The following is a 7,030-nucleotide window of genomic DNA, read 5'->3' as shown; positions in this document are numbered from 1 at the left end:
CTGACTCCTTGTCTGCATCCTCACTAAGGCCTCCTCCATATTCTGGGTGCCCCTCACCAGCACCTTACTCCTCTCTCAGAAGCAACACCCGCAGTCTCCCAAACCCCACAGTCGCCCGTTACTTATTCAGGCTTACAAGCTCTCTCATAAAGCAGTTCATTTTGACAAGCTACGAGAAATTACTCAGCAACTTATGAAAACCCCGCAGCTTTTCTTTCGCGCTTAACTGCAGCCTTAACCAGGTACACTAGATTGGACTCTGCCTCTCCAGGCAGGGCTACTGTTTTAGCCATTCATTTTATAATGCGGTCAACCACTGATGTTAAAAAGAAACTTTAAAAACCCGAGGCTGGCCCTCAGACCCACCATCCATGACCTGGTAAACATCGCACTTAAGGTTTTAACGCCCAAAGGGAACAGGCGGAGGCAGCTCATGAATCCTGATCCCACCAAGGGGCAAGCTGGCAAGCCCAAGTCTTGATTGCCACCCTGGGGCTGGCTGGAGGGAGGGGTCAGAAGACTTCAGAAAGACTTCAGGACACGGCAACTTCAACAGTAACTCTTAACTACCTGCCAGGAAAGGCACTGGGCTAAGCCTTGTCCATTGTGCGGTCAGCAAGGTCCTGGGAGAAGTGACTGCCTCTCGGCGCCTAGCTGCAGAGGGTCAGTCCCTCCAAACCTTGAACCGTCATTAACACTGCTTGACCTGGCCATCGACGACAACCGACGTAGAAGCCCCTCACTCAGCGACCTCAGTAACACCCCCTATGCTGTGCCCAGGGTAGGTGGACATAGTCTTTTCAGTCCTCCCCTCCTTCTCGAGCCCAACTTCCCCTTTCCCGGTCTCAGTTATGGGAATTGATGGTCGACCCCCCAAGCCTTTAGTCACCCACCTTTAATGACACCTTTTTTTACCATCCGCCTTAAACCATCTTGTCAGCATTCGTTTGCCTTTATCTGCAGCCTCTCCTAAAACCGTTCTAAAGCAGACATAGCCCAGCTCCCTTAACTCCTCTCTCCCTCCAAGCAGCAGCCTTCATGTGGTGCAACCAAAACGATTCCCCACAAACCTTTAAGTCTTTGCTGACAGTTAGTTAATAAAAAAATGTAAAGGACATCAAGCTGATAGTTTCCCGGGAACACGGGGAAGCAACAAAGCAGACAAGATCACTAATTCAAACCAGTCACCCTTGCTAGCCCTCTAAACTCTCCCCAATTAATCAAAGCAACCTTTTAACAAACTCCAACAAGTTTTTCTCCAGTCTCCGCCTTTACATTTACCAAACCCTAGTAAACCTTTTTTACTTTACACAGACGAAAAATAAGGTATAGCAGTTAAAGTTCTGACTCAGTCCCTGGGGCCCGCTCTATCCTCCATAGCTTATCTTTCCAGTTAGATATGACAGTCAAAGGCTGGCAGCCGTGCCTCTGGGCCCTGACGGTAGCTGCCGCCCTTACTAAAGAAGCTCTCAAACTAACACTAAGAGAGCCTATCCAGACGTTATCTACCCACAACCTGCAAAACCTTCTCTCACACCAAGTCCTGTCTTTACTGTCTCCCAACCGCCTACAAAAATCCACCTTATGTTTATTGAAAACCCTAACATAACCTTGCGCCAGACTCCCTCTCTAAACCCAGAAACTCTCTTGCCTCAGCTCCCAGACTCGCCATAACCTAGCAGTCACTCCTGCCTACAAGCAATTGAAGAACTAACACTACCTCAACCTAAACTTTTAAATCAGCCCTTTCCTGATCCATATCTAACTTTGATTGTAGACACCCAGGGACAGCGGTGACCCGCTTATACTGTAGTTTCACTTGATCAGGTCTAGGAAGCTACACATCTCCCAGACAGAACCACTTCTCAGAAAACAGAACTCATTGCTCTCACTCGAGCACCCCACTTAACTAAAGAGGATTCCTAACAACCAGTGTCCCCCATCATAAACAGTAAGTGAATAGCTCTCCCTGCCAACCAAGCTGAAGATCTGATCCATCGAGTCCGTCATTCCTGCATACAGGGCTCTGTACCCTTCTTCAGTTCCTACAACCTATGCTTTGTGTCTCAAATCACACAAGTCTCTTAAAAACTTTTCTCCAAGAACATACAGACAGATGTCTACCTGCCCCCGACCCTGCGCAACCTGACCTACCTGTAATCAACCCAGAAGACTCTGTTCTGCTGAAAAATCTCCATCCCCGACCTCTGCAACCCAAGTTAAAAACAAAACCAAACCGCGCATCATCGTCCTGACGACCCCCAGAGCAATCAAAGTCCTCGAAAACCTCAATTGGGATCATCTGACTTGGGTGAAATTAAACCCTAACCCACACTATGACCATTACTCCACTCAGATGGTGGGCCCTACCACCTTATGCTTTACTAAAAGTTCTTCTATTTAACTTTTTACTCAATTCTGTTACACCCAATTCCTCCCTAGTCTCAGACATCTACATGTAGCAATTCAAAGTTCAGAAAACAATCCCTGAAAAAGTCTGCTAGCAGAATACACAAGTTATTATATAAGCCAACCTAAGTCATCACCACAGCTAGTCTGTTACTTAAGAAATCCAGATGAAGATAGCTTTTCTCTACATAAAGTTTACAAACATAATATAACTGTTAATACACCCGCTCATTCTTACACTCCTATATTCACTACGTGTTCTCATGCTCACATCCTCACACTCCTACATTCACTATTCATACCACATTCATTTATATTCTGTGCACATGCCTGCACACTCTCACAGGCCCACGTGCCCACTCACACTGATTGGTACAAACTCGCTCACTTATGTTCATGCATCCACATGCCCACGTCTGCACACTCACCTATTAGGGCTCAGCATACTCCAAACACAACATTTTAATAAACAACTCCAGCTGGTCATAAACTCCACTTCAAAGTCTCTCATCTCCTTGCAGCAACAACTTACATCCCAGGCACAGGTAACCCTTCAAAACCGCCATGCATTAAATCTGTTACAGCTAACAAAAAGGTACGTACACTCTATCAATAAGTCAAAAGCAGTTAAATAAAATGTTAAAGCACTCCGCAACATGGCCGAGGAAATCAGAAAACGTCAGTGGGGCACCACCAGCCCCTCCTCATGGTTTCAAAGTTCTGTCATGTCACGGATTGTGCCCCTCGTTGGGCCTCTGGCAATAGTTTTTGTACTGTGACTGTCGGCTCCCGCTGTGCTTAAATTTTTGCAGGACCGAATGAAAGTCATCTCCAATGTGACCTTCAACCAATTCTTCCTTCGCCCTACAGTCTACTACTGACTGACCTGGGCCCCAAACCTTCCAACTCTTAATCCCCCTTTCTTTGCCCTTATCTCAGCAGGAAGTAGTTAAGACAAAACACAGAGCCCATTACCACTATTAAAAGTTTGGGATGTTTGGGTCGGGTCCGGACCATGTAGCCACCTCCCCCAGCTCTCCCGAAAGATAGCCTGATGGACTGCGCGGTCCCTTCCCCCCACCTTTCAAGGCCAGAGCTGGACTGTGCAGTCCCTGCCCCCAGCATTCCAAGGAGCTTATCTTTCCAGGCCTGGTCTGTACAGTCCCTTCCCTCATCATTCCAGGATGATTTACTCACAGACCACATCCAGACTCAGACTCTGCAACTGCAGCACCAGAAGCCCCTCCTTCCCCTTATCAGCACATAACGTCCTTGGCTCAAGCCCTATATATGTCCCACTGTCTCACTGCCAGACACAATTTCTCTGACCTAACTCGTTGGGTCTTGGAACCTGCCCCGGGGCTCAAGATGACCCTGTCCTTCTCTGCTCTCCCTTCCCTTCCGGGAGTTCTTTCCCTGCCTCGATAAAATCTTTCCCAACTTCACATTCCTGGCTAAACTCTAGCTCTGTTCCACGCCTCTGTCTCCAACCTCTTAACTTTGCTTAGAATTTTCACTTTACAAAATGTTTATTTCTCAGACTGTCTTATAGTTTCTTAGAGCTGGTGTAAGAAAACATCACAAGTCGACGGCTTTAAATGACAGAAATGCACTGGCTAACATTTCTGAAAGCTAGAGTCTGAATTCAGGGTGTTGGCAGGGTCATGTTCTCTCTGAGGCTCCAGGGCAAAGTTCTTTCTTGTCTCCTTCAGCTCCTGGTAGCTACAGGCATTCCATGGCTTCTGCTGCAATGCCAGTATTTGTCTCCATTGCCCTGTGGCATCCTTCTTTCTAGGTGCCCATGTCTCTTCTTTATAAGGAGTGGACTCATGTTGGACTAAGGCCCACTCTACAAGTCAAAGTCAATTCCCTAAGAACAACAACTACTCCAATAGAACCTTATGTTGACTGTGGCAGCAGGTTCAAAGTCCTTATTTCTAAACAAGGTCACATTCAGAGGTTAAGAACCAACATATCTTTTTTTTGGTGATACAATTTAATCCAAAACATTGCCCTTGTCTGCTGTCTTAAATCAAGGTTATAGGTGTCCAGAAAAGTTGTTTTAAGTAATCCTATCTTATTCTATACTCTGGAAGAATTTACAGTTTTAGAATTATTGTCCTTTAAACGTGGTAAGACTCAGCCACACAAAGTAATCAAATGCATCACACAAAATATATGAAACAACAATTTTCAAGACACTGGACACTGAGCAGTGAAGAACAGTTTTTCCTGAGAGACAAAAACAAACAAAAGAAGTCATTCATTTGCCCAGCTTACTGCCCTGAATTTCCAGGACACGAAACAGAACGAGGAAGCTCAGCCAGAGAGCGGGGTGTTGTTGCCCGGTGTCCTACAGTCAGTTCCGACTTATAACTATTGACAATAGAATGAAGCACTGCCCAATAGTTATTAATGCATCTTGATTTCATGTTCAATCCATTTCAGACAGACGAATGTCATAGAATTCATCAAGTTCTTCATCGTTGGCTTCAGTGGCTCGTGCATGAGTTTGAGTAAAAGTTGTGCTGACTGGACTTCCTTGTAGGTGAATGGACATCCTCTGACAGACAGCACTGTACTTCAAGACCGGTCTTAAAATGTTCTTTCTGATGAGTCCATTCCTCTTGAATTGTCATCCTTGGCATAGTAAACCACGATGGTCCTGTTCAAATTGGCCAGTACCAGTGCATTTTAAGTTACTAAAGCCTAGGATATAGTTCTTTATGTGTTCCATTTCATTTTTTACGACATCCAATTTTCCTAAATTCATACTTCACAGATTCCATATTCTCATCATTAATGAATATTTGCAGCCTGTTCCTTCTCATTTTGGTTCATGACCCAGGATCTGATAGATAACTTGAATTGAGGAAAACTGAGAGTCTAGGAAGACCAAAATTATTTTTATTTGAATGAAATTAAAACATATCAACATATAAAAATATGTAGATACAACTAAAGAAGTACTTGTTGCTAGTGTTTGTTAGATGTCATTGAATTGATTCCTACCCATAGTGACCTTATGTGCAATAGAGCAAAACATTGCCCGGTCCAGAGCCACCTCCCAATTGTTCTGATGCTTGATACCCTTATTGCAGCCACTGTGTCCTTAGAGAGCAATACATATCCCTAAACTTCAGTATTAGAAAGGAAATGACCACAGCTTCTACCTTAAGACACCAGAAAAGGAAGAGTAAATTAAACCACAAGGAAGCAAAAGGAAAAGAATGAAGCTCAGAGCATAAATAAATGAAAAGGATTGCATATAAGAGCTTTAAGAGCTCCCAATAAGATGATTAAAAAGAGATCTATAGATAAAGAAAGGACCACTGAAATTAGAAGATCTGAAAGTAGAAAATGTAGGTATTTAAGAGTTTGCATGATAAGATTATGTTTTTAATTCTTTATTGATTTACCTGACTTAACAAAACAGAAAATGAATGTGGTACAATTGTGATTGGGACATCAAGTTTTTGAATAGTGGGGTGGGGGTGGAGTGGGGGTTCTGTATATGTGTATGAATCGAGTGAATTGATTTCATGAAAGCTTTTGTCCAGCTTTAGGTGTTCATTAGAAGAAAGTTATTTAGACACTTCAATGAAATATTTCAGAAATTAGTTCACTCTTGATAGATAAGAGTCTGCCACTAAAATAGAATGCTGACAATGTTTTCACCTGCACACTAAATTGAAATAAAAACACTTAACTGTTTTTATATAAAATAAATAAACAGAAAAAACAAAAGAAAAATTTATTTAACCTAAAGAAGGTTCCTTGAGAAGATTAATTTCCATCCAGAGTGGTCAGGAAAAGATAAGAAAAGACAAAAAGGATCAACATCAAAAATATGAATGATTATATCACTACAGATTCTATAAATATTAAAAGGATAGTAAGGGAATATGATGAACACCTTTATTCCAATAAATGCCACAACTATATTAACGGAAAAAATTCTTGAGGAACACAAATTACCACAACTCACTCAAAGAAACATATCATCTACAGAGACCTATGTATATATTTTTTTATTTTAAACATTTTATTGAGGGCTGTTACATGTTTATTTTTTTCAAATTAATAAGTAGTTCTACAATTTCCACAAAGAAAACTCTAGACCAGGTGGTCTCACTGGTGAATTCTACCAAACATTTAAGAAATAAAAAATACAAATTCTCCTTAAAGAAGAAGTACCTTCCAAGTCATTCTACCCTGATTCTCCATACCCTGATGTCAAAATCAAGCAAAGATATCACAAGAAAACTATAGATGAATATCCTCATGACTATGATAAAGAAATAAAATTTTCGCAAATTGAATGGAACAATATATTTAGAAGGATAGGACCAGAATAAGTCAAAAAGTACTGTTACGATCATTCCAGTCCTTACATGCACAGGTTTATTACAAATAGACTCTGTTTAAACACATCTCTCCAATTAGTGGATGACTGCAGACAAGTTCACTCAGTAATACACTCACCTTAGTCTCATTAGTCTTAAAAAAAAAAAAGTCTAATCAAAACAGTGACTTCCAAGGGGAATCTGCTGTGCCAGTGACCTTCAAGAGAGGTGAGCTACACCAGGTGGTTACGGCAACTGCGTGGGGGGCCCAGAGG

The sequence above is a fragment of the Echinops telfairi genome, unplaced genomic scaffold (genome assembly GCF_000313985.2).
Source record: "Echinops telfairi isolate 266 unplaced genomic scaffold, ASM31398v2 ScPeMD7_7475;HRSCAF=8513, whole genome shotgun sequence".
Lineage (NCBI taxonomy): Eukaryota > Metazoa > Chordata > Mammalia > Afrosoricida > Tenrecidae > Echinops > Echinops telfairi.
The sequence above is the reverse complement of the archived record's forward strand: the minus strand, read 5'-3'. Positions refer to the sequence as shown.